The following is a 24083-nucleotide window of genomic DNA, read 5'->3' on the forward strand; positions in this document are numbered from 1 at the left end:
AGCACTGGGCAGGTCATGTCTGGACGGTGTGGGGTGCAAACGTATTCCCCTCTCCCAGAGGAGGTTTCATTTTGGGACAGTGTGGGTCACACATGTGATGAGCCTGGAGGTTTTACTCTAGATCACCACTGTGCTGTACTGGCAATTGCTACTCAGTAGATGGTGGGCCTTGGGTGGGAGGGAAAGTTTCAGGTCAGAAGTAGAAGGCAGAGAGAGAAGGGAGGGTGCGAGCCTCAGTCATTTACAAGAAAGGGGCTCCATGGATGGGGGAAGTCTGCAGGGCTGGCCTTAAGAGCGGTGTGTTCTCTTTCAGCTTTGCTACTTTTTGTCACATCGTGTTGAATAAACAATTGAGATGTGCTCATAGAACAACCTGCCGGTGTGGGGGCGGGGGGGGGGGAGGGGGAGTGTAGCATGACAGTCAAATTGCATGCCTCAAATTCTTAGCACCACTGTTGAACAAATGGCTACTGAGAGCCTAGCATGCACACTAGAAATCTGAAGGAACCGACAAAGGTTGGATGAACGTGTTTTCTCCCAGTCCCGAATCATCAGGAAGGTTACTTTGTCCTATATGGTTCCTGGGTGATGTTAGGCCACTGGACACGAGTGGCCCGATGGAGCCTCCAGGCTATGGCCAGGGCTTTTACAGCAGAAGAGCTTCTGAGAGCCCACACTTTGTCCCACTGGTGGAGCTGCAGAAGATTCTAAGATTAGAAACCAGGGCCAGAAGGGCAGACTCAGATCCTCACTCAGGTTGGAGAGGGAAAAACAGGTTCCTGACTTGCACTGAAGCATTCTCTTCTCTTTCCACGGGGGCCATGGCCGCATGCCACGTAGGCTAAGATGTGTCCACTGTGCACCATTCTGTTTCCATAACACAGCGGCTAAGACAACTTTGTGTCCTCCATCGCTTCTTTCACTGACCTTAACCCCAGTTAAGGGGTTAACTTACTTAACCAGCTTCCGCACCATCTCTAAACTTGTGTACCTTCTCAGGATAACCTGAAGACTAAAAATACTATAACATGCAACTACCCTCCTTGCCGTTATATTTTTTCCCTGTCTTCTGCCACTTTTCTTTTGTGACTCGCTTGGGAAACTAAAGAAGTTGCTGATGCACTTTCCTGAAGCCTATCCAGCTTGAAATCAGGAGTGTATCTGAGGAGAATAAAAGTCAACTGAAAGACATCCTAACGGGAAGAAACTGTAGATGGTTAAGAGCAAAGGCAAGTTCACAAAGGTTTACAATCACAATCTTCAATTTTGACCAAGAACGACAGCGATGATTAGGATTTCTTTCATCTCTTAGCAACAAACTCCATGGAGCAGCTTGCTTACAATCGTGGGAGCAAGTCTTTTGCCAGGGGCTGGGATTTGGTTTGGACACTGCTGTGGCCCCGTGGGAGTTGCCCCGAGAAAGAAATCTTGTGTTTGCGTGAGGTTCATTTTGGAACCAGGCTACGTCGAGGCCCACTCATGTCCCCAGGCGGTGCTCTGCTCGGATGGCGCAGGCCCATGTGGGGGGAAAAGTCAGAAACCTGAGCTGGTCTGTGGCCCTGGGGACTGCCCTTCAAAGAATTGGCTGTTGATTTTCCTCTTGCCGCATAAAGAGGGAAAAAGTCTATCTGCCTCTGTTTTCTCTCTCTTACAGTGCCCGTGATGAGTCTCATGAGCTTTTGTTACTCACCCCGGAGCCTTTCTCATGGAACGGGAAAGCGTAAATCAATATTGGATGTTTAGTGTTGACCTGTCCGATGGTCTTGAAACCATCCTCACGACAAGTTTAATGAAACACAAAAGGGGTTTCAGTCAATTTTGACACCCAGTGCAGTCCCCCTTTTTTGAGAGGTGTTTGGGAATTTTTGAGAAAACGTTAAGGACTGAAGTTGAGCAAACAGAAGTGTTGGGTATGGTACGGAGATGCCTTAAAAGAGGAGACCCGTCCCCATCTCTGGAAGATCTGCTCCTGGTGGCTGGAGCCTGCTGGAGGCTGCTTGGGGAGGGCTTAGCCTTCCAGCCTCTTCATTCTGCATCTCTGCCAGTGTTTGGGTGCCTGAGTGTGAGGTCCAGAAGGTCCAGGTGACGGAAACCCTAGAGAGTGTCTGCTGTTCCTGAACAGAGAGAGACAGAGCTTGGGTTCTGGTCGCTCCCTTAATCAGCTGTTGAGCTGGGGACACACTTCGCCTCCCTGAACATCAGTTCGCTCACCTGTGAAGTAAGGGGCGGGGCTGGCTTATTTCAAAGTGTTTTTCCGTTTGAAGTTTTTGAGCCTGTGGTTATTTTTTTCTTTTGCTCATCAACAGCCATCCCTTCTCAGAAGTCTGTTTAGTTGAAAGTTTGGGTGTCGGCTTTACTGTGTTGGACGACATTAGGGTTCCTTAGTTGGGACAGAAGAAAACCACAGATACACCTAAGCCATGAACCGATGCTCAGATTCAAGGTCAGTGCTGGTTTAACCAGCACCTTGGTGAGGATTGGAAAGAAAGCTTCCTTTCTGAGTGGGCCCAGTGCAAGCGGGGCAGGTCCGTGGTCCAGTAAGTAGAATACTGGCTGCTTTCAGCCATGAGCTCCCAGGAATCCTTGTGCTGTGCACGACCTGCATAAACATTCACTTCTTTGGGCTCTGGCCACTGTAGGTAAGGAGTAGAAGGAGAAGTAGCCAGAGTAGATGCATGCCATTCATATGACGGAAGGAGACTTTTATAATTGCTGCCTTAAAATATTTCATACAGTTAAAAAGCTGCAAGTCTGGGCCGAAGATCCTCCCCAGATCTTACACCTACACAGTCCAGGGTAAGTTGGTAGCTTCAAGAGGGAAGATTAGTAATAATAATAAAACAACTTACATTTTTATAGAACCTTGCAATTTATGGAGCACATTAAATGTAACTTTCTTTTTCAATTTGATTCTGATTTCTGATTCAATTTGCCCTGGTGAGTAATAATTATTCCCATTTCAAATATAAGGGAAACGAAGCTGGGAAATTCAAAGACTTGTCCAAGGTCAGCTAATAAGTGGTCAAGACAAGAATTGAATCCATGTCTGTCTACTTCCAAGTTCAAGGTTTTTTTTTTTTTTCCTTCCACACTGGGTCACATAATTTCCTGATCTGAGCCATGGCAGTCAGACCTCAAGTACTGTTCAATAAGGGTTTAAAATTTTCTCTGGCAAAGTCATCCTTCTTGTTTTAATGATGGTAGGACTCTCCCACACAGGTGTATTACTAAACTTGGGGTATGAGTTCTGGAGAGGTCTTGGCAGATCTCACAGTTGAACTAAAGTGTTCATTTTTCATATGATGAAGTGATTCCTAGGGATTCACTTGTTTGGTTAAATGCATCTGTGTGCCACTAATGCAGGGTCGTCTCCAACATTTTAGAATTTTAGATATCACCTGCAAGGCATCCTGGGAAGGCCTTAGAAATCTAGAGATTCACCAGCAAGTCACCATATGATATAAAAATAGTATCTCCAGGCCAATGAGGACTGGCCAAATCCAAGATTCTTCAGTGTCAACATGGTCTCACGGATAGCGTTATTACAGGCTCCTTTAGCCACCCTTCAACACTGCTTTTATGCAAGTCAGGGACAGTTTTTTTTTTTTATGCTTATTTATATGTTTTGAGAGAGAGTGTGAGTGGGGGAGGGGCAGGGACAGAGGGAGGGAGAGAGAATCTTAAGCAGCCTCCACGCTGTCAGCACAGAGCCCGATGTGGGGCTTGACGCACCAAGCTGCAAGATCATGACCTGAGCTGAAACCAAGAGTTGGACGCTTAATCTACTGAGCCACCCAGGCGCCCTGCTGCCTCCATCTCTCCCTGAGCCCCAGACCTGAATAGCCACTGCCTACCAGAAATCTCCTGGGCACCTCCTGGGCATCTCTTGGGTACATCCGTCCTAAATGTGTGTGAAGTGTTAATTGCCACAATCCATTTCTCAAGTCCACTGCTCCCTTAGTTCCTATGGTTTCCATTCTGGACATCACAGTGCACCCCCCCAACCCCAGCTCCACACCTTATAATCATCCTCTTTTCCGCTCACTCCTCCTCTACCCTGTTCACTTGGTCAGGATGTACTTTGACTCTAACTTTGTAAACATCACTAGCATCCATTCCCTTCCTTTAGTTCCCGCTGCCATGATCTTAGTTGAGGTCCTCCTTATCTCTGCCTCCCATCTCTTAAGCTAGCTTGCATCTGGCCTTTAGTTCTCTTTCCAAACACAAATCTGACCACACCCTTTCTCTGCTTAAATACCAAAACCACGACTTCCTTAGTATAGTAGTGTAAGTCCCATTACTCACAGTTCCCCCAACATGCCCTTGACTTTGAATATACTCTTCCCGATGCCTGAAATACCCTTTCCCTAATCACTCCTAACCATTTCCAACACCTTGCTCATCCATCACTTCTGCAGTGTTGACTTCCAGATAATTCCTAGGGGAGTTTATCACTCTCTCCTTTGGGTTATTTCAGTGTTCTGTAGCTACTGTTACTGTAATGTGTATTATTCTGAACCATATTTGTTTCTGTGTCTCGTGGCATTTACTAGATTGTGGGTCCTCAAAAGCAGAAATTATCTCATTACCTTTGGATTCCAAGGTCCTGGAACACTGCCTATCACACAGTAGGTACAGAAACTGCTGCAGGAATGGGTGGGGAGGGGAATGGATGTTCACCCCTCTTTGATGAGGTCAGTAACTTAGCTTGCTGGGTGCCCATTATTCCCTTGAGTTAAGTATTCAGAGAAACGGGCAGAAATCATTCTGACTTTATTCTATAGGCTAGATATTGACAAAGCATGGAGGCTGGAGAAACATCTGTTCTGTCATGCATTCCTCTCCTCTATTGTATCTTGGGTGGGAATGGGGAGCCAGAATTTCAGAAGAAATGAAGGACTTGATCAGATCTTCCTGCACAGCTGGCCAGCACTGGGCAAAGGGAAGGCACATCAGACTAGGAGGTTGATGGTAAGACCCTTGCTGAACTCTTTGGGTGGAAGTTGACAAACCGTTTGTAAAAGGGTTAGGAACGAGATGCATCAGTGGTGCTTTTCAGACCTGTTCCTTAGAACTCAAGGCTCTCCCCATTACCAACCGGACTTCAAAATGAGGGCTCCTTCAAATTAGCTTCAGATTCTTCCAAACTTTAGCTGAGTGAATGAACTGCACCAGCTTTGAAGGAAGGTGCTGCTGACATGCTCAAGTGCATTTACCGGCACCACCCCCTGTCCCCCCTTCCCCTTATTGAACAGAATCTGAGAAGCAGTCCTGCAAGGTAGCTAGAATGCGGGCCGCCAGCATTCTTTGTGAAATTAGGGCAATTCTTGTCTGCTTCGGTTTCCCTTTCGGTTAGGCAGGACTGCTGTTCCCACCAGCAAAACATCTATAGTTTATTTAACTCAATCACTACACAATGTATTCCTGCGAATACAGGAATACTAGGGAAATACTTGGAAATACTAGGAAATACTAGGGAAACAGGTCTTTTTGTGTCCTTTACCTTCATGGGTGGTCTGGGGGGATGGGGTGCTGGGAGTAGGACCATTTAGAGACTCAAAGAAATTAGGAAGCAATCTGTGTCACAGTAAATCCCCTGGAGGCTTGGAGACTAGCAGCCAGGTTCCCACTCCACACCTGGCTCCACGCCATATTTTCGTTTTGGCCAGTTTCTTAGCCCCGTTGAAAATTTGGCTTCACTTAGCATAATTTAGAAACATCTAAGCCTGAGTGCGTTTTAGTGGGTTTCAGGCCTTTACTTTTTTTTCAGTAGCAAATAGAATGTCCCCCGGTCCCAAAGCTCCTACTGGCAGCTTTGTCAACGGGAGTAAGAGAACTCCACCCCAACCGCCACCCCCAACCCATGTGGACTCAGCCCAGAAGCAGATGTCAAGCTGCTGAGAATCCTCCCAAGAAGGGAAACAAACTAGAACCGAAGTTGTGAAGGGCCAAGAGGCTATTTAGAAACGATCCTGGAATCTCACTGATCTCTGGGGCTGGTCTCCTCCTTGTAAAGAACGAAAGTGAGCGGGAAGTTCCCTTCCAAACAGAGGGCAACTTAAAACACACACACACACACACACACACACACACACACACACACACACACACACAGTCTGACACACATACACAGTCTGGAGACTTACCTCGCAGTCCACCGGAGGGCTTCCTACAGGCGCGGTGGCGCCGGGGTCTGGCGTGGCCCGTCTGACAGCAGGGGCCCCGGCGGAGGTCAAGGTCCCTGTGCGGAAGCCCGCCCCCCTGCGGAGCCAGGTGCGGCGCGGAGGGGTAGGTGGGGGGCGGGCGCCGCGCGTACCTGCCCTCACCACGAGGAAAGCCCCCTGTGAGTTCTTTGCCCTCCCGAGGCTGGAGCCTCACATTTCTGAGGTTTCGCTCCAACTCCGTCCTGCCCCTGATGTCAGAGACACAACTTCCTGAATCAGACGCGCCCTCTCTCCCGCCGCCTGGGCTCGGCCCCAGCTCCCCGCCCGGGGCCCACAGACCGCTGGTGCCCTTGGACTCGGCGCCCCCGCCCCGACGCGCCCTCCCTCTGCGGCCCCCGCCCCGCCACTACGTGTGGGTGCCCCACCGGTTCCGGAACACGCCTCCTACGGGACGCGCCACTCTCCTCCAGAGCCGGTCCCCAGTCCATTTCTCAGATGCACCAGGTTCCTGGGGACTTGAGAGGATTCAGGGATTCAGGGGGGGAACTTGGGCTGCTGTGAAGACAGCCCAGTGTTGCCTAAGGGAGCGGCCTTCTTGGAAGGGGGGGGTGGAAGGCATCTGGGAGGGAGGCCCTGGGACAGACTGGGTGAAGGCTCCCATGCCTTATCTGGACAAACAAAGCGACCGGCTGCCCTAATCAATCGCTGCGGGCTTGGTGAGAGAGGGTGTACGCAGTCTTTGGGCCGCTCGCAGAAGGCGTTGAGGAAGACTGCACCATCACGAGTTGTCAGAGCAGAGATGGAGGGGGAAACTGCCTGCAGAAAATTCTCAGAGATTCCTCCCTCTCATCCTCAGTTGCCCTCCATCCAGTTTTTACTCTGATGTCCATGGGTCCGGTTTCGAGTACCTGGAACGCTAGAAAATGAAAGGGCCTATGCCAATGTTGGGTGAGGGACTCGAGACTCGAAGCTTCTGGTGACCCGTGGTAGGGAGCTTGTTCAGTGTCTCCAAGGTTACTGGGGCGCAGGCAGGGGACGGGGTGATGCCAGGACCTGGCCCTGGAGGGGCCCTCTCTGAGTCATCTGGGTGAGTTTTTCCATGACATGTGCCTCAGGTGCTGCCCTCTTGACTGTATTTGCAGGTGCTCAGGGACCAGGTCCCAGGTGCTGAGCCGGGTCTTGCCCTCTACCTACTGTGCTTGAGGGCTGGTGTTCATGTGGGCATTAAAATGACTGTTTTGCAGTTAACTATCTCCACTGAGGAACAAGAGATCCATTTGTGTGAGTACAGGAGAAACCAAATGGCTCTCAGTTGAAAGGCCAAAGAGAAAACCCCGCCCTTTAGTCAGAAATGCCAAGAATGATTAAGGAAAGAGGGGGGAAATGTTTTCTTCCAATGGAAGGAGATTAGATGAGACTCTTTTCCCAGAAATCCAGGTGGAGTGAACTCAGTGTAGGTCGGAACAGGAAGGGAGAAGACAGGTTCCAGAAGCCAGTGGGCTTAACAAGCAATTGGGTAGCATCAGCAGAAATGGGAAGATTGGGCTTGCAAGGTTGCTTGCAAGTGTCCAGACTCAGGGGCTTCCCTCAGTTGATGTGTTCCCCATGCTGTCAGAAGCTCCATCTGGAATCATACTTTGAGCCTGCAGATGTCTAAGTATGTAGAATTGATCCCTCCAACACTCCTGGAGCTTACAGCCAGGGTATAGAATCCGAGGGTATTGAGGAAGACAGGAAGGGGTGGGGGGTGGGGCTGGTAGTGAGGCCTTGAATGCTGGCCAAAGGATTGGAGAATGGATATTTCCTTCCACCTGCAAGAAGGGCACAGCCACTGTGCCGGGAGGTTTGCACATATCATGGAATCTTTCACAACGCATTTAGGAGATGTAGTATTCTCCTCATTTTACAGGGAAACAGGTTCAGAGAAGTTAATTAACTTCCTCTGCATCACATAACTAATAGATACTGGAGCCCAGATTTGAGTTCCAGTGTTTCCAAACTCCCAGTCTGTCCTCTTACTCTATCATCCAGTAAAGGAGGAACTCGCCTTCTGGGAAGGAAATCCATGCTTGCCCAAAGGTAATGTTCAGGCCAGGAATGAGGCCTTTGGAGGGAAGGCTACAGAAAAAGCTTTTCTGGATATCTAGAGCAATGTTACAGATTGGCTGTGGCCTGAGTGACGATTATTTAGGGTTACCTTTAAGAAAAAAACAGGAAGAAACTAAACAAGAAAAATGGAGGCAACTGACTTGAGCTGAGGGCTTCACAGACATGGTTGCCAATGGGAGAAAGAAAATCAGGGGCCTATCCATTACGTGGTATCTCTGTGATATTTCAGTTAAACAAGGAAAGCCAACAGCTTCTGTGGCAGAGAAATCAGTGACTCATAGGTGAGCAAGATGGCGGACTGACTCACATTTGGTTGCCAAGGCTGCCCGGTCTGTTGAGGGACTGACTCTACTTGGAAGATGCAATCATGGCAGAAGAAAAGGAGTGGGCATCTGGCCAAATGTTCTCAGTCTGGGTGGATGATGTATCCCTTACTAAAAAGCAGGTTAGAGCACCCACATTCTATTTTATTCTCTTGGCAGTTAAATCCTAATTCTAATGAACTCATAAACGGCCCCAGGCAACCACAGTGCTGTTACCTCTTGCTTAATCCTCATTATTTCTTACGTTTTCCATAAAGATTTTTGAAGGTGGTCAAGGGGTTAGTGGGCTCTAAATGGAGTGAAACAGAACATTAACATCTAATTAAAAAAAAAAAAAAGAAGCCAAAATAAGCAGATTATGTGAAGTGAGACTGAAAATTTGAGTGATCGCCCCCTACTAAGTTTAGCACATCAGTATGTTGGGGACAAAAGACTTCCCTGTCTGTGCTGTGAAAATCACTGGGGCATTTAGTATATAGCCATAGTCTGCTGTGAACATGAGGACTGACTACACTTGCTTTTCTTGCTTGGCAATGCTGTTTTAGACAGGTTGACTTGCACTATTGGCCAGCATCAATCCACTTTGAGCTGCCTGCGGACACTTTCCCATCGGTTTGCAAATGCCCTGAGTCTAGAAGACGTGTCGAATATAATACGTTTGTATATTTGGGCTACCCCCAATGGGCATGTTCTTCAGGTATGGAAAATATTAAATTAAGAATCTTATCTTGCTCTCCCCTCCAACTGTGGTGTATTCTTGCCTGTGACACTTGGCCGAGGATCTAGAATCATAAACGGGGCTACAGAAAGTTACTGAATGCCGGCCTGGATGCTCTGAGGGACTGACTAGAAATCAGAAGGTCTGTTGACAAGGCACAGGCTGTCAGGAGGGAATGATCTGCCTATAAATGGCGTGGGTAAGATGAGCGCAGACTTGTTCATCAGATCCTGAAATGTAACAGCATCTTGGAATCACGAGAGAGGCAAGTTCAAGACAAGTCAGTGGAAATACTACACCACGCAGCAGGTAATGAATTTATGGACTGGATTATCTCCCAGAGGGGGCACAAGCTGGCAACATAGATGGATTCCAAAAAGGCTTGGACAGACGTGTGAATGGCAGAGCTGTAAAGGAGAACTTGAGGAAGCTAAGATCTGCTCCATGTGCTTGGGATTTCAGGGTGGCCCTTACACTGTGCATATACGGGGTCTTTGTGGACAACTGTCTTGGCCTTGATAGAGCTTGGATTTGAGCCAGTTGGCAATGCCAATGTTACCTGCCCAATTGTACAGTCTCTGTGGCCTTTACCTCACGAAGGCAGCAAAACCTTGTTCTTTTAACCTCAGCCAAGTATTTTCTGCAGATACTGTCTATTATTTTTAGTCTCGTGCGTGTTCAGCTTAATTATAGCCATTCTAAGAAAGTATTTCCTCTGCTCCCCTTACAGCCCTTTTAAAAGGCGCTGCTTTTTCATTTTGGCTTTGGACTTCTAAACAGATTTAGAGAGCCTGTGTTCATACCAGTTATTACATTTACCTCTTGTGATTAGATTTCTGTTCAGACTTTCCCTTCTAAACTGTTGAATTCTGACATAAGTTAGTCTAATTATGAAAGCTCCTCTAAAAAGAGCAGTGACAATATACTTTTCTTGGGAACTCTTTTCAATGCAACACCCAAAATGTCTTCAGTGCTGCATCCGGGTTGCCAGGAAAAATGTTACTTTTACGGCTGTAGCTGCAAATCTTGGCACTGGGGAAAGTTTAGGAAATTCTTGGATGTCTCCCTTGATAATCCACATGTCTCCCCTTGCATACGTGTCCCAACACTGCATGCGCTTTGTGCTTTCTTCAGTGCTCCTGTAGATTCTCGAGCTACAGCACCTTGCCCAACCCCTTCCATTACTAGGGCTGATGTGGCTGGGGACAGGTGCTGGCTTGGAAAGCGCTTTGTTTATACCTCTGGGGCATGAAGGGGTTCTGTTTTCGTTTTCTGTTTCTGGTGCACAGCCCCTCAGAATGTGTCTTGAAAGCTATTTTTATAGCACTGTCTCTGGCTGTTGCAAACTGGCCAGCACTACCGTTCGGTGCTCTTTCTGGGGATTCAGCATTGGCTTTGTTCAAATGTAAGCAGCAGGCCTCTGGATTCCATTTTCCTGGCAGGGGTCTCAGGGCCAGAGCAGAGCCCTACAGAGTTCTCATTCTGCCTCTCTTTGTGGTTCCCCTTGTCCTCTGCTCTTCTCTTGGGGACAGGTTTACGTATCGATTTACTGAGTGAGCCCATTGTGTGGGTTTCATATAGATTTACATGCACTAGATAAAACATTTCTTGCCATTGTGTCAGCAAGACGTCTGGGAAACCCCAGCCTGCCCTGCCCAGCACATTCATTCTGGCAGAAGTTTTTGTGAAGGCTGAAATTGTTTATTCCTCTTGCCTGGAGGGCCCATAAAGTAACTGTGCCTTTGAAGTTTGCTTCCTTAAGTAGCTCAGTGACTCAGAATGTCAACTTTGCCACCAACAAACTTCCTCTCCCTAGGCTGACTTTTCCATAACAGGTAAAAGGAAGGGCTGACAGAAATATATAATAATGTGATAGTCTTCATTTACCAAGTTGCAGAAATACACTCATCCTTTCTATTTTAACTACCATTGACTTACTGCTTTCTTTGTGCTAAGTAGGATATGCACATTGCCTTCAAATTTTGCACAGCACTATGAGATACTATAATACCAATCTAATAGATGAGGAGACTGGGATTTGGAAAGTTAAAAAATTTTCTCAAAGATCAGGTAGATGGTAAGTAGAGATTCCAGTAAACAGAAACACATTTATTGAGTACATACATGTTCCCAATACCTTGAGAAACATGAGATATACAAAAATGGATCAGTCCCTAGTGTGGTGGAACTTAACCTAGAGTCAGACCTCAGCCCAGAACTTTCTGGATTCAGAGCTCCACTGCCCTCCGCTTTAATCAACTGGACAGGTTGGGGAAACAGCTTCTGCATCTGTGGGACAAAAACAAATGAACTGATTCTGGGATGATAGCAACAATAATAATACCTGGTTCTTATATGCACTTTTCAGTTTACAAAGACATTTCACATGTATTATTTAATTTCACCCAATTACTATTAGGAGGGCAGGGTGGATGAGAAGCTAAGGCTTGAAGAAGCCAACTATGGTTGCCCACCATAGTGCGTAATTGGACAAGAACCAAGGTGTTCTGGCTCCTCGGTCAGTGGTGTCTACGTTGTTGTGTGTGGGATGAGTGATACATTCCAGGAACATTTCTTGGTGGAGTATAACCTACTGGTCATCTGAAAGTATCTAGAAGCAAAGCCTAACATGATGAACTCAAGCAGAATCTGGATATCTGCCTTGGAGGGAATTCCTGCCCTTGAAAAAGCATGGGCTACGGAGTGCTTCTTAAACTTTTCCACCAGGGTGTCCCTAAAGGGTAGGAAATTGTTGCTTTAGGAGGACATTAGTTAATATCTTGTGGCTTCATATACACTTGACACACTTTTCCTATACCTCCAGGGATGTGCTCCCACCACCCCACAGTTTGAGAAGGACAGGAAGAGGTGACTTATTAAGCTGTGCTCTAACCAACTGAGGTAATAAACACAACTTAGTAGCATTTCAGCCATCCATCCAGCCATGGGCAATTGTTTATGGAGAATGTATTGTGCTAGGTAGGCACTACGAAATGGTCCTTAAGGAATTTACAATCTACTGTAAAACTGACCCATGAAATGATTAGCAGATCCTAGAAAATTGCTTATAATGAAGTGCTAAGTTTTAACATTTGTATTTAAGGGAAGTAAGGGCTGGAGCATTCATGGAAACCTTTGTGTGATAGGGATGGGTTGGCCAGAATTTAGGAGATGCAGAAGAATCTGAAGACAGCAAAAGAGACTGAAAGTTTCTCTGTTGAACCCAACATGGACAAAGGTTTAGAGAAGGAATAAATGGTAGGACTTTTCTGAAAATAACATTATTTATTTGATGATGCTTTCTCAACCTCTCTTTCTCTCTAATGCAGAAGTGTAGGGAAAGACTCAAAGTATGAAGGAGAAAAACAAAATATCATCTGTAAACCTGGTGACCAAAGATAACCAATGTTACATTTCGATATGGGTTCTTCTAGTCTTTTAGCAGAAGATCAGAATTTGTATGTTGGTAGTTGGGGTTAGTGCAGATTTGGAACAATGGACAAATCACTCACAAGTTAAGCTGGTGGCCTTTTGTAGGATTTATTGCAGTGTAGAGAGACTGAGAGAAGAGAATCAGAAACTCCAGCCTGGTAGGAGGCCATTATATACTCTAGCTTCTGCCTTAGTAGCTAACTAACTAGCTAACTAGTTGCCTTGATCAGTGCACAGCTCTCTATCACTGGAACAATTCAAGTAGAGGCTGCGTGACCACCTGGCAGAAGTGCTGAGAAGGGGTTGCTATCTCTGGAGATGTAGTCCATATGATCTCTTCCAGCCCCAAGTTCTAGGGCTCAAGTTTTTTTTTTTTTGTTTTTTTTTTAAATTTTTTAAATCTTTATTTATTTTGAGAGAGAGACAGAATGTGAGCAGGGGAGGAGCCGAGAAAGAGGGAGACACAGAATCTGAAGCAGGCTCCAGGCCCTGAGCTGTCAGCATAGAACCCAATGTGGGGCTTGACCTCACGAACCATGAGATCATGACCTGAGCCGAAGTCGGACGCTTAACTGACTGAGCCACCCAGGCGCCCTTACACTGTTAACTGTGGAAATCCATGTTCAAATAGACTGTGATACTCTTTCTTATGATTGGACAATTGCTTTGCTCAGTAATGAGATCATGACCTGAGCCGAAGTCGGACGCTTAACTGACTGAGCCACCCAGGCGCCCTTACACTGTTAACTGTGGAAATCCATGTTCAAATAGACTGTGATACTCTTTCTTATGATTGGACAATTGCTTTGCTCAGTAATGTTGTTGGGTGACAAGGTAAATATTATTGGGAGGTAGAAATCAACTATCTTTGTGGTTCTTGTATATTTTAGCCTTGCTATATGTCTTGCCATATTATTTGAGAGCTACCTTTAGATGAGTGGCCTTTGAAGAGAGCTCCTTACCCCTACCCAATCTCTATTTGCCTGAGTCCCAGGTCAGCCACTGTCTCCTCTGAAAACATCTTGACTCTCCAAGACTGAGGAAGAAGTGGGTCTTTTGTATTCCTGAGGGAATCTGTGCTGACCCACGTAGAGCCTGCCCACAGTAATGAAATTACCTGTTTATTTGTTCCCCATTGCCAGTGAAGGAAGCTCCTCAGATGTAAGGCCACACCTGGGAGGCTGTAGAGGGGCTCCCCAGTCATGGAAGAGCATGGCACCCTTCCTTGCGAATTTTCCTCCTTGTGAGCGCCTGAAGTGTTGGCTTCTTTCCTTCTTCAGGACTGCAATTCTGTCTCCTCACAAAGGGCTGAACATATAGCTGGGACTGTGCATGAAAAGGGACACAAGAGGGGAAAAAGAACATAATTAAAGGAGACATGGGGTCAAGGTATGGCCTGGCTAAAGAGATTAGCACAGGCAAAGAGACTTTCTTCTGAAATCACATCAAGTGTATCCTTTTCCTAAAGCCTCTGTGACATTTATAAGAAAAGGACCTTTCTACTCCTCCTCTGTGGCAGCCTTGAAACTAACTTCCTTCTTACAACATCCATTCCTGTTCCAGGGAAACAGAAAGGAGGAACTACAGCTACTATCATTCTCCACCTTCCCCATTAGGCTTGTCCTTTGTCAAGTTCCCCATGCTGCCAGCTGTCAGAGAGAGCTGGGCAGGAGAAAACACTGCAGGCTCATCGAGAATTCTGGGCACAGTGGTTAAGCCTGGACTGTGCTGGAGCGGCGCTCCTGTGAGATTTACACAGGTTCCAATGAGAACCTGAGTTAAGACGAAAAGGTCTCTACTTACAATTGAGCTTACACTCCTCTGATGGAGTCACTAGGCAACAGTTTTCTGTGGCTCTAAAAACCCATGTGGGTAAAGGATTATTTATTTCTATATATGGCCAGAAAAGAGCCCAATCACAGGCTGGCTTCCTGGTTGACCCTCTTCAGTTTTTCCAGACCTGCAGACTCCAGAGACTTCCAGGCTGGACATTGGTTTCTGTGTCCTGTGTGTAATTGGGCTCAGCAATGGAAAATTTGGCTCCCAGTGCGACTGCCCCCAGTTGTCCCCATCCCCCACCCCTCCACCCTTGCCTCTTCTCCCTCAGAATGCTGCAGCTAAAATGCAAATAATGAAGCTCTCACAGCTGCAGCTCTGCTAAAAATAGAAAGTTTGTTTATTTTTATGTTCGTGAAGCCCTTTTCCTGCTGTTGCTGTTGTTATGAGCATAACTCCCAGGCAGGAATGGGAAGGACTCTGTGTGCTGGTCACCAGCCAAATGAATTCTGTCCTGCGTTGGGGACTCAAATCAAAGCCTATTTGGGGGCCAGAGGATTCAGGATCTGTCTTCTGTTTTGAGCTTCTCTCTTAGCTGACACCTGCTCTCCAGTGTTTGGAGTGTGGGTATCTCGGTTTTTAGATGATCTGCATGAATGTACTTCCCTTTCAGAGACAGCCTCCCCTTTTGTTATGATCTACTCATGGGAGTGGTGTGGGCAGAGGAGAGGACACTGAGCTAAGAGGCAAGAGACCTGGGTGACCTTGGGCAAGTCACAACCTCTCTGACCCTCAGTTTTCTCATCTATAAAGTGGGGGTAACAGAAAAGTTCAAGATATCTGCAAATGATTTGTTTTCTACTTTTGTTAAACAAACCCAGGCTTCTCAAGTGTGTCCAAGAGGTAGGTAGATATTCCCTTTGCCTCAAAGGGCTTTTGAGTGCCCCCTCCCAAAAGGAGTGAAGGGGGAACAAGAGAGCAGTACGTGCAGAGGTATGTTTGGATATTTCTTTTGAGATCTGAACAAAACAAACTCCCACTGAAATACAGGTGATCTAGGCTAGAATAGAGAATCCTGGGTTAGGATTTGGCAGATGGAGGAAAGGGCTCTTCAACATTCTGTTAGCCTGCTGTGGGTTTTGGAGTAATGACTACCCTGCCGTGCTCTTATCTCCCTTCTGGTGGTGTGGAGCCGTTACTGATAATCATCTCCCAGTGGGAAGGGATCTCTACTTGCTCAACCAGGATCACTTGGTTTATACCACACACGTGGAGCTTGTCACATGGTTTGTAGACAGCATCCTGGGGTGTCATCATTGACACTTTCTCCTCAAAGATCCTAACAGCTGAGGGCACGGCTGTGCTGGGTGCATTTTTGACTCATCTGGAGCCACTGTCACTACTGTACTTGCTTGTGTTTTTTTGGTGGGGAATCCTGGCATACTCAGGGCTGGTCTGAGGGCCTGCGTCACCCTGGGCCCTATATTCTACAGGCTTCTCTGTTGTAAGCTTCTCTGTTGAAATAATAACTTTGGCTGAATGAAGTGAAAAAAGAATTTATTTAAATAAAATTTTAATTAAGTTTTAAAGTTAAGTTAAATTAAATTTTATTTAAAATTTAGGGGCTCTGCCTGGGGCACCTGGGTGGCTCTGTCAGTTAGTTAAGTGCCTGATTTCGCTCAGGTCATGATCTCACGGTTCGTGGGTTCGAGTCCTGCGTCGGGCTCTGTGCTGACAGCTTAGCTGGCTTCAGATTCTGTGTGTGTCTCTCTCTCTGCCCCTCACCCTCTCACGCTCTGTATCTTTCTCTCTCAAAAATAAATAAACATTAAAAACATTAAAAAAAATAAAATTTAGGGGCTCTGTGAATTGGATGAGTCACTTTTTTGGGTTAATCTTTCACTGAATTCAGCATTTCCTTAAGTTTTGAACCAGGTATATGTGAATTTATTACTGTTAGAAATCATAGATGTATATATCCAAAAAAACTTTTTTTAACATTCTATTTTATTTTTTGAGAGACAGAGTACAAGCAGGGGAGGGGCAGAGAGAGGGGGAGATGCAGAATCCGAAGCAGGCTTCAGGCTCTGAGCTGTAAGCACAGACAGAGCTTGACGAAGGGCTCAAATCCATAAATGCAAGGTTATGACCTGAGCCGAAGTTGGATGCTCAACCGACTGAGCCACCCAGGCACCTCCCCCATGCCCCCAAAATCATAGATATTTTTAAGTCAGTTTCAGTTATTACAGACATTTCAAAGTGTTGTTTATGCTCATTACTACTTCTGGGTAAGGGTGGTTTATTAGACCCTACCACTAGATTTATTTAATGTACTAATAAAAAAAGCACACATATTATGCTATCATAGATTTGTTTTAAAAAATTTCTAACTATTTTTCAGTATTCTTGGTTATTATATTTTGTGCATTTAGAAACATTCTTCATGTGCTTCATAGGCTTTGCCAGCCCACCAAAGGGCAGTGTGGCACACAAAAGGTTAAGAAGTCCCTGACCTGAAGCTTGTTCACTAGCTCACAGCAGGATTGGCTTTACTTGCAGGGCCCTGCACAAAACGAAAATATGAGGCCTTTTAGTCAAAATTTTGAGAATTGGAAGATGGACAGCAGAACATTAAACCAAGCACAGTCCATGCTGAGCCTGGGCCCCTGTGCGACTACACAGGTTGCTGACCTGTGAACTGGGCCCTGGTCCTAGAATTTCCAGGAAGGCCAATGGGTTAGACTCAGGGGCTGTTTAGCCAGGGGAAATATCCAAATTGTGCTGGAGAACTGGTCTGCTCCTGCTGAGCGCAGATAGTTGTCCCCATGCCACACCAACAGTAAATGCTGGAAACTGTCCATGGGTCTGTCGTAAACTGGATGGAGCTGTCTGCATTGCCAGAAGGGATTCTGTGTGAGTTCTGCTTTTTCATATGATTTGTTTCCAATTTAAGTCTGGACTGGATGTATATTACTGGTGGAGCCTAGTTCATGGTCATCCCTCCGGTTGCTGGGAGGTTAGTAAGCAAATGTCTATCGTTGCTCACCTCTATAGACCAGCTCTGCCTCACAGGGAGAAGGACTCCCCAAAAATAGAAGGGGTTCAGATGCTAAGTGGCCAAAAAGCATGAGAATGACCTTGATAATGCCCAGATTATCAAGGGTAATCTGACTGCTGGGTACTGAAGGAAGATCACGGGCTGGCAAGAACATGCGGCCACTTCTAGGTATATGAGGCTATCTGGGAGAGAATACATACTGAAACATTCTAAATTTCTGAGACATTCGAATGGTTGCTAGGTTAATAAGGCAGAGTATTTGGAATAGAGATTATTTAAGAAATGTACGACCTATGGGGGTAGAACATAAAAGCTTGGGACTGTCACCAATCTTCTCTATCTGCAAGACCAGACAAGGCTGCCTTCCTGCAATGCCAGGAAGAATGGAGGGGCTCTACACTGTCACACAAAGCAAGGTCTAGTTAATTTAAGAGTTTCTTGGAAATAAGAGACAGCCAACATGGATATACTTAAAGTTGAGTCAAGACAAGGGGAGTGAGGGTTGCTCTAGAAATGAGCCTCCCTGTGATGTAGCATGATAACATTCTGTGGGGCAGGGGCTGGGCCCCCAAGCCTCAGCTTGTGGATCCTTGTTTCCCTTCTCACTCTTACCAAAAAGCAACTCACTAAGTAAGCGATAGGATGTTCTGTTTCCCTATCCCCACTGAGTGATGGGTGGGCTGTTCTTTAGAAAGTAGTGCAAGGACAGAGCTACTCCTAGAGGGCCTGACGGGAGCCTAGCAGAGGACAAGCTGCTCTCTAGAAGGGTGATGGAGGGAGAGACTATAGCCTGATGTCCAGGTGCTAAGCCATCTGGCAGGTCCTCCAGAGGCCAGCGACGTAGGGAGCCCTACTTGCCAACACGGAGGAGCCCTCCTTCCACCCAGAGGGACCACCTGTAACAATTTCCCTGAGGGATGACAGGCACTGCCTGTGGGGATGTCCTGAGAAGGAGTAAAGGGAAATAAATGCCCCCTCCCCAACTCCTGACCCGCGTCAAGTGCTCTACATCCATTTTGTCCTTTATTCCCAACATGTTACCTAGAGGGGAAAGGAGTTAGTCAACCATCTTTGGTTGATTTCTAGTAAAAAGCTGGAGATTTTTGTCTTTTAAATATACTTTTTACTGGGGAGAGAGAATAATAATCTCTAATCTTCCCACTCATCAAACAAAAGCTCCTCAGCAAAGAAATCTTGACTTACTATTATTATTATTATTATTATTATTATTATTATTATTATTATTTTGCTACTTCAAAAATAAAGTTTTGAATAAACTCTGGAATAATTTTAGATTTACAGAAACATTGAAAAGATAAATACCTTTCACTCAGTTTTCCCCTAATGTTAATATCTGATGTAATTATGGTGCATTTGTCAAAACTAAGAAATTAGCATTGATATTACACTATTAACTGATCTAAGGAAACTTTGTGCCATTTTTTAAAATTAAAAAAAAATTATTGTTCAGAGAGAGAGAGAGAGAGAGAATGAGCAGGGGAGGGGGAGAGAAAGACGCAGAATCAGAAACAGGCTCCAGGCTCCAGGCTCCAAGCTGTCAGCACAGTGCCCGACGTTGGGCGTGAATTCATAGTCTGCAAGATCATGACCTGAGCCGAAGTTGGACGCTTAACTGACTGAGCCACCCAGACATACCTGATCTAAAGAATCTTTGGATTTTACCAGTTTATTCTCCGATGTCCATTTTTGTTTGTTTGTTTTAGGATCCAATTTAGGATACCATGTTGTTTTGGGGAAACTTGAATTTGAAAAGAAATTTTAGAGTGCCCATGGAGGGTTTGACCCAGGATAGAAATGGTTATATTTGTATTTTCCCTCATTTTTCTTACCCATGTGCTATAAACATTAAGTGTTATTTTTGTAAGTTTTTAAAAAGTTTTTTTAAAAACTGATTATTTATTTTTGAGAGAGAGAGAGAGAGGGAGAGAGAGAGAGAGAGAGAGAGAGAGAGAGAGAAAATGTGAGTGGGGGAGGTGCAGAGAGAGAGAGAGGAAGACACAGAATTGGAAGCAGACTCCAGGCTCCGAGCTGTCAGCGCAGAGGCCAACGTGGGGCTCGAACTCACGAACTGTGAGATCATGACTTGAGCTGAGGTCGGACACTTAATCGACTGAGCCACCCAGGCACCCTGAACGTTAAGTGTTCTTTAAAGTTTTGTGACTTCAGTGAACCCATAGGTGCTTCCCTTGGATGTTAATGCCAGACAAGCTGAAGCAGTGTGAGGATTTTGGAATGAAGATGCTGTTAGGATGTAAAACATTGTGGTCTTTGGAAATTTGGCATATTCAAGCCTGTTTCTTTCCCCAGGTTCTAAGTACTGAAACACAGTTGCTTTCCACATGGACTTCTACCTCATATCGTCCAGTCCCCTGAAGTTGTACAAGTTTGGGCTCAGAGTCTTGCTTTGTGCTGAGGGGAAAAGAGACTGAGACTGAATGTAGGTGGGGTATTGTGGGAACTGACTGAATTGTGCAACTGGCTTCCCCGGGTTAGGCTATCCATTGTTCACAGCACCAGGCTTGTGCTGGCGGCCATTTCAAGTCATGGAGCGTTTTATGATATTTGGGCTTCTGCTTATTGATTAGGCATCCTTGCTAATGTAGTGTTTTCTTCTGAAATGGAACTAAAAATGACATTATAGTTAGGCATTCTTCAGTCTATGACAGATCCCTGTTTGTAGTCTACTGGTCTGGGCTCGTGGTGCTTTTGGAAATCTGTAAAGTTTCAGGAGGGGGCGGAGTCCCTGACATGGTTACATGGAACTGAAATCCCACAGAATATTGTGGGTATTAGAGTTATTTATGAGGTTTCATGGGATAGATTTGGCATAATCATAAGTGCTCAACTGATAATTTAGCCCCCCCATTCCCAATTCTTATCCACCATAATATAAAAAAATTTTTTTAAGTTTATTTATTTATTTTGAGAGAGAGAGAGAAACAGACCACATGAGAGAGGTAGGGGCAGAAAGAGAGACTCCCAAGGAGGCTCCGGGCTGTCACTATAGAGCCTGATGTGGCGCCTGAACTTAGCGCTTGAACTTACGAACTGTGAGATCATGACCTGAGCTGAAGTCAAGAGCTCGATGCTTAACCAACTGAGTCACCCAGGCTCCCTATCCACCATAATATAAAAATGTGGGTATATTACACAACCATAACTATAACTCTATCTGTCTGCCCTTATAGCCCACCTAACTCTTAGAGCTTATTTTTGAAATAGTGATAATTGCTAATATTTGTTGAGTATTTACTATATTGGGAAGTCTGCCGTACCTTTTACATGTTTTCATTTTGTGTAATAATCCACAACTCTATGCAGTAAGTGCCATTATTTTGTCCATGTTTTGGATGAGGAAAATTAATTTAAGAAACTTAATTTCATCCAAAGTCACATGGCTAGGAAGTAGTGAAGCCAGGGCTTGACTCAGAGCTGTCTAAGTCTGAATCCAGTATTTTCTTAGCCACCTTGCTGCACTGAGCCAGGAGATATGGATAGTTGGTAAATAAATACACATATGCTTTCCTGGTCAATGACTCCATACTCCCCCCTTTAAGCAAAGATTACTCAGGTTCCAGAAATCATTAATCCACATCATTTATTGAATTTTTCCTGCATGCAGAGCTCTATGCTTGGTGCCAAAAGGAATGGAGAGATAAAAGAAAATTAACAAAGTACTGGGGTGGAGAAAGCCAAGGAGAATGGAATTCTCAACCCAGTGCTATCACTGATTGGTTTGGTCACATCATTCAACCTCTTTGGGCATCAGATAATTTCTCTGGAAAGTGAACAGGTGGGATTAGATAAACTCAAAGATCCCCACCTGTTCTTTGATTTTGTCCCTCCATATTTGTGCCAGACATGGCATAGGATAATGCCAGATGTCATCCCAGCTCTCAAGGATCATGGAACAAAACCATCAAACACATGACATGACTGGAGAACAGCAGAGTGGTGAATTGTCTACATAGGCTGTAAGCAATTGCTGGACATGTACTTACTTGAATCTCTTATGTACTCAGCAGTTTTAGGAATAAAAGACATATGTCATAATCTCTGCCCTTAATAAGGGTACCAATTAGTTGGAAAAACAGCACATAAGCACTTGGAACAATGACTAATACAAGACATTAAATAATTCAGTGCTAATCTGTGTTGTGCAGTCATTGTGCGAGGATGGTAAAATGATAGCAATGAATATTTACTGAATTTGTAGGCATGTGCAAGATTTAAGGGATGGCAAAAAAGAAAACCCAATCATGAAGATAATAATATATTAATGCAATAATTTTTTAAATTAAAAAATGCAAGAAATTCATAATAAACTGTCAAGATTTTAAATGAAGAGAAGTTCAGTAGTGTTGACTTTTCCTTCTGTCTCAAGCTCAAGTATGGCTCAGCAAAACACTGCATACTAGCTGCTACATCTTATTGCTTTATATTCATTGTCTTAATAATCCTCACAATGACCCTTATTATTAGGCTCCATTATTAGCATCATTTGATGGATACGGAAGCTGAGGCTTGGATAGCTCAAGTCTCAGAGGTATTAAGGGGCAGAGACAGAACTTGAACCTGGACCTCTGGCTTTATGATTCATGCTTTTAAACACTCCCTTATACACCTTTACAAATATAGGTTTCTGCTCCAATGGAAGGCTGTACCCCAGTGGTGCTGAGCTGGGGCAGGCTCTGCCTACGGTGACTCTGTGGTCCTCCTGGAGGGATGCTCAGTGCACCTGTTACCTCCTGGCTGGAACCCTTGGGGGCCTGTTCTCTCCCTACCCAGTGAATTCTACGAGATTGGGAACCACTGCCAAGGGGGGTGGGAGCTTCACCTAATGCCAAACTTCCAGGGTATGCTGCACACTCATTTCATCCATAAGTGGGAAATCCAAGGCGAAGTTCATCCAAATTGTGCTTTCTGTCTGACCTCACACACAAAAAAGCTCTGTAGTATTTACCAGTATGTCACAGCAAAGGAAACCGTGCTGAACGCAGAACCTGTCTTAGAAACATTTGTCATCTTAGGCCTCATCTGTGACACCGAGCTCCGTTTCCGGGCAGGAAATGAAACCACAGTGCTCGAGGTGAATCTTGAGTTTCAAGTTACCAGTTTGGGAGCAGCCGTCATTATCTTGCAGCTTTACATCTAGCACATATTTGCCCCAGGTGGGGGGCAAAGACTCTGACCAGATGTGCCCATGGCGGCATTTCAACTGAACTGTGCTTTTTGGGCCACGAATCCCCCCATGTGCCTTCCTTCAGGGGCTGGGGGTAGATTTCTGCTGCCTGAGACAATTGGTTGTTAGTACAGATAGAGGCTTAGGATAATTAGATGTGGGGAAAACACAAAGTCAGAATTACAAACTGTCAGAATGGGAACGGATTTGGAGGTTTTCTGGTCTCGGTCTTCATTTTGCAGTACAGGAATTAGAAGCCCAGAGAAATTATGTGACCTTAGGGAAAGGTCACATAACCATTTTTCTGGCAGGCATGAGACATGAAATTGGGTAGATGACATTTTGAAGTGGCAATTTTAATGTAACCATAGGGCCATTTCGATGATGCCTAAAATGCACTATTTTCAATAGGACAGCGAATATTTCCATTTTATTCTTTGACCTCATGTTATCCCCTTATCTCAGGTTCAGTGGGAAAACATCCTGAGATCATTTCATGATTCCTGCACTGGAGGCCCATGTGCAACACTATTGGCTGTTTCTGTTGCACAGAAATTTAGGGCATCACGGGTCTGGCCATAAATTGGCATATCTTCTGTTTTTATTTTATTTTATTTTTTCATTTTATTGTTTTTATTGTTTTATCATGATGAAAGTTTTTCTACTTTCATACTGTGGAATAAAGAACCAATGGCTTAGGTTTCATAATGTACATCGTTGACACATTTGCTACTCATAGTCCTATCATATTTCTGACCATTCCAAAATATTTATTTCTCCAGGATGTTGGGTTATTTTGTTGGATCACTGAGATGCGCACACTGGGAAGTTGTGTCCCTTTATCCTTCAGTCTCCTTCCTTCCCAGGACCTTAATGATTGTGGGTGGCTGGTCTAGTAAAAATTCAAGAACCTATGAGGAGCAAGGCATCAATTAATAAGGGCCATTACTAAAGACCTAAAACCAAGAACAAGTACAGATATTCAATTTAAAAATATTAGGTGGACCTGATGAGTTCATGGAATAGGGAATGTATTGTCTCTACATGAACAAAATTGGAATAATTATTTACTGCTAATTTCACAAAGATAGTAAGATATCTTATACATGTAAAATATTATTTATACAGGGGCGCCTGGGTGGCGCAGTCGGTTGGGCGTCCGACTTCAGCCAGGTCACGATCTCGCGGTCCGTGAGTTCGAGCCCCGCGTCAGGCTCTGGGCTGATGGCTCAGAGCCTGGAGCCTGTTTCGGATTCTGTGTCTCCCTCTCTCTCTGCCCCTCCCCCGTTCATGCTCTGTC

At 45.2% G+C, this 24083-nt stretch overlaps 1 protein-coding gene and 1 long non-coding RNA gene across 4 annotated transcripts in view; both read right to left on the reverse strand.

The window, feature by feature from the left end:
* Nucleotides 1-6537, reverse strand: part of KIAA0040 (KIAA0040 ortholog) — a 47588-nt gene extending 41051 nt beyond the window's left edge. For all 3 annotated transcript variants that reach the window (XR_007148080.1, XR_007148079.1, XM_047840127.1), the window contains exon 1: nucleotides 6147-6537. The gene's annotated coding sequence lies outside the window, so the exon portion shown is untranslated. The remainder of the gene's footprint in view (nucleotides 1-6146) is intronic.
* A 4959-nt stretch (nucleotides 6538-11496) lies between these two features.
* LOC125155478 (uncharacterized) lies at nucleotides 11497-14785 on the reverse strand. The gene is made up of 3 exons (XR_007148241.1): nucleotides 14707-14785; nucleotides 13864-14072; nucleotides 11497-11603 (listed from the first exon to the last, which is right to left on the reverse strand). It is a non-coding gene; the product is annotated as an uncharacterized LOC125155478 (long non-coding RNA).
* Nucleotides 14786-24083: the final 9298 nt, after the last annotated feature.

The sequence above is a fragment of the Prionailurus viverrinus genome, chromosome F1, assembly GCF_022837055.1.
Source record: "Prionailurus viverrinus isolate Anna chromosome F1, UM_Priviv_1.0, whole genome shotgun sequence".
NCBI classification, from domain to species: Eukaryota; Metazoa; Chordata; class Mammalia; order Carnivora; family Felidae; genus Prionailurus; species Prionailurus viverrinus.